Genomic DNA, 4329 nt, shown 5'->3' on the forward strand with positions numbered 1-4329 from the left:
GGGGGAAGATGGCAGCTCGCAAGGCTGGCAGCAGATAATAATTTTCATGGTGAAGGTGTTACACAATTGGTTGTGAACAATCACAGTTATTGATCCCACTTCTTGTCTTCTTGCACTTATGTGTGACTCCGTTCACTTTAGATCATTCCTGGTTGACATGTGCACGAGGAAATAAAATTATGTCAAATTCATAAGATCGTCAAAAAGTAGGGCTGGAAAGGACCTCATGAGATCTTCATCTAGGCCAACTGCCTACTTAAGGCAAAATCATCCCTGGCTATATCATCCCAGCCAAATGTCTGTTCAACCTTCTCTTGAAAATTTCTAGGGATGGAGATTCCACAGCTTCTCTAGGCAGCCTGCTCCAATGTTTGACCAACTCCATAATCAGAAAGTGCCTCCTAATCTCCAACCTAAATTTCTCTGCTGAAACTTAAGGTTGTTACTCCTAGTCCTGTCCCCTGTGGCCCCAAAGAAAAGCCCCACAGAGAAAATTTATGTCACCAGGAATAATTCTTGATCTGTAGAGACAGTTGGTCCTCCCTACATGGGTTTGCCTCCATGCCCTGTGTGATTTGGGTTTCTCTATCAAAAGTCTCAGATGATCACCTGGTGTCCATTGACATTTAAAAGTAGGTACATATTGAACAAGAAATACCACTGATCTACTCAGTTTCTCCAAATGGAAAGCTAACTCATTGTACGTTGTCTGCTGTGGTTAGGTTAAATAGTTTGATATCCCATTGTATAGTTTGTTTATTTAAAATGTTCATAGTTTTCCATTGTTTTGATTTTGCAATGTAGAAATGTGGTACTGTTTTTCAGATGGGCTGTGGATTTAATAAAATCTGTACTGTCCCAGCAAGGTCCTTTTCTGTGGTGGTGGCAAGAGTGGGGAGGGGGCAGAGGGCAAAGAGGGGGTCCTTTTTTTCCTTCCCACCTGACAATTCACTGAACTGGATATATCATCACCTTAGGACCAGCTCACTGAAGGGTATGATGGGCTCCCCCTTGAAAAGGTTTTCCCATGAAATCTGGAGGTCTCTTCACCCTGTAGTGTCAGCTCAAGTTCTCGATCTGGGTGGGTAAAGTTCTATGGCTGGTCTTATATAGGAGGATCAACTTGAAGATTACATTGGTTTTATTTGGCCCTTAAATCAAGGACCGTGTGGAGTTCTGAGGTTTCTCTGACAGACCAAGTGCATGGTGGCCTGGGGAAAAGCAACCCAGACATATTGGGAAATGAGCAGCTATAGCCAAATGCTGGTGTTGTCCTGGAAGTGAGGCAGCCATCAGGGCAGTACAGCCATATGCAGTCCTCACTTACACCACTTCCATGCTGTCACTGCCACACCATTGCCATCAGCTCCTGACTCTTACTTCTTCACGTGACAGCAGTGCCAGAGATCCCTGCTGCTGAGGGGGAAACTGCAGGTCTCCATTGCAGTCTAACTCCTGCTGTGATTTATCTGTGGACATTCCTGAGAGCAGGGTGCAGAGTCATGCTGAGGTCTCCAAGCTCAGGAATGTGATCAGGAGCACAGCATACTATATATAGCCAATTCCACTGCCAGCCATAGATAGGAAAGGAGAAAATAACTTCCTCTTCAGAGAATATATAGAGTATTAAGAACCACGGGAACAGATCACGTAGAGAAAGGTAATTTCCCCTGCTTCTCTCATCCTTTACACATCACCCCTACTCCACATCCACACTGCCAGGTTTCTGAGCTGTTTCGAATAGGGTGATCTGACATGGGGCTGAGTCAGTTATTCAGGCCTACACATCTATCTGCCTTTTAGGGAAGGGTAACAACGATGATTTGGAGGCTTGAGAGGCTGAGTTATGAGTTGAGATTAAAATACCTTGAGGTGGGATCTTGAAAGGCATTTGGCACTTGGCCTGACTAGTCCTACTGAACAACAGTTGTCCTCTTTGACTTGAATGGGAAGAAAGTTAGGTCAACAGTGAGCCATTTCAAACCTCCCCCGTCCCCAATATGTATAGCTTGACTAATTCTGGACCAAAGAGGAATATGAAAATGACCTCTAACTATTGAGCATGGGCACCAGGCAAGAGAGAAATTATTCACAGTGCAACAGGGTGTAACAAGGAACCAGGGGGTGAACCACAGCAAGGGGGGAAATTTAGGCTGAACTTAATGAGCAGAATCTTCCCAAGAATCCAGCAGCAGAAGGACCTCCCATGGGATGCGTTGGAAGTTCCAGAGTTTGGGATGTCTAATGCCAGACTGGACAAAGCAGGACAAAATGTTTGGTAAGATACACCTTGACCTGGGCAAGGAAACAGACTAGAAAATTGGGTAAGTCTTTCCCAGCTCTGATGTCTAGAATCTCCCTGCTGCCTGCCTTAAAATCAGCTTTCTCATTTACAGGGATGTACAGTGGACCTGCTTAAGCATGCATGCCTCTTCCTCTGTGGCTATTTAAATCCTTTATTGCAAAATCTTCCAACATAAGTGTCTGTCAGGGTAAACTGATTCATTGCTGAGGTGGCGTGGGATGGTCATAGCTTAAAAATAAGCAAGTGATTGCTTGTGTACATCTGGGATAACGCTGGGTGTCATGTCCGATCAATCCTGAAAACAGAGACAGTGCACACAGAAGGGTTTCAGTTGGAATACTAGAAATGTCAGTGCCATAAAAAGGCAGCACAGAACAATGTTTTCTAAATGCTGAGACTCCAGGCTGTGTGGCAGCATTGCTACACCTGTAAGTCTCTTATAAACAGGAGATAAATGCACTCCAGTTCTAATCCACTTAGGACAAGTCAGGATCTCATGTGGGAGAATCTATTACTGGTATTGGATCCATACAGCCACTTGTAATACCAGGTACAAAAGAGAACTCTCTTGCTGTGATGTGACTCATTCCACCAGGAAGGTCTATCATGATTCAGAGGCTCAGGGCTTGAAAGTACCTTCATCAAATCTCTACATTCAATGTCCTTCTCCCAGACCTAGGGCTACATCTACCATCCATGAGTGGATTGTGCGCTGGGTATCTTCACAGGGAGCACCTTGCCATAAGCCCATGCTCTCTGGGCTCTGCATTGTCTGAAGATCTCCAGGTGGAGTTGTGAGGAGCTGGCCCTAAGCTATAAAGTCCTGCCTATGTAGAGGATAACTTTTCTCACCACGGAACAGTGCAGCAGTTTCATTAGAGATTGTTTGATAGGAGAGAAGGAAAGACAGGTTGGGAGAGTGTCTGGGAAGGATTGAGGCAGACAAGGTTCCTTGGGTGAATTTGATATCTTTTATTAGACCAACCCAAATGCCTAATAATAAAAGATATATCTAATAAAAGATATATCTAATAAAAGATATCAAATTCACCCAAGGAACCTTGTCTGCCTATGTCCTTAGACCAACACGGCTACAACCTAAACCCCTGGGAAGGATTGAGTATTTTTCTGTAGTAAAAAATGAGTGAGGATTGAGAATTGGCATTTTCCATGGGCACCTTCAGTCCAACAAAGGGTGCACTCAATCTAAGGGGGCGAGGGGTGACTTGAACCTAAAAGGTTGAAGACACCTGGCCTAGGAAACCTTGGGATGCCCTTGTGTGACTGCAGTGCCCCCTAGTGGTACAGTGGGGCCATTGCAATTGCCTGCCTCCTAGCTAAAGTGCAGGGATGAGAGGACCCGATCCTGTAAACCTTCAAGGCTTTGGAGGGTGGTAGGCTCAGTAGGTGGCCTGTGAACCCTGCTTCCAGGCTGCCCTGGGCTGGCTTCCCCCCATGCCTCAGTAGACTTGCACAGGAAACCCAGACCTGGTCTCCTGCCCAGAGTGTTATGAGGTTGGCAGGGGAGGTGGGCTGATGCAGGACAGGGGTGCCTCATCCCCACCCCAATCCACAAGCCCCCTCCCCAGGCATCTCGCTTGGGTTAGGGCTGGGGCTGCTGATTCCCCTGGGGAAAGGGCAGGAGCACAGTAACCTGGTACCCCCTGGGGTAAAGCAACCACCTCTCCTGAGCTTCCTGAGAGGGGTCTGAATCTCAGGGCTGCAGCTCCATGTGCCTAGAGAGTCCCAGAAGTGGGACATGCATCCTGCCCTTGGAAAGCTGGTCTCATGGTGGCCAAACCCCCTTCTCCCCTCCAAACTGTTTCTGCTGTACCAGGCCCCGTTCTGCTGTGCCTGCTGAGGTAGCAGCACAATGCTGCCAGGTGCCACGGGAAGGCAGCCATGCTGCTTCTGGTGTGGGGCACTGTCCTGGGTTGCATCCTGAAGCAGCAGCCCTATGTGCATGCTAGCTCCTCATGAGCTCAGCCCACCTGCAGTGCCATGTGAGGGTGCTGCTAGCCTGC

The sequence above is a fragment of the Alligator sinensis genome, unplaced genomic scaffold, assembly GCF_000455745.1.
Source record: "Alligator sinensis unplaced genomic scaffold, ASM45574v1 scaffold237_1, whole genome shotgun sequence".
Lineage (NCBI taxonomy): Eukaryota > Metazoa > Chordata > Crocodylia > Alligatoridae > Alligator > Alligator sinensis.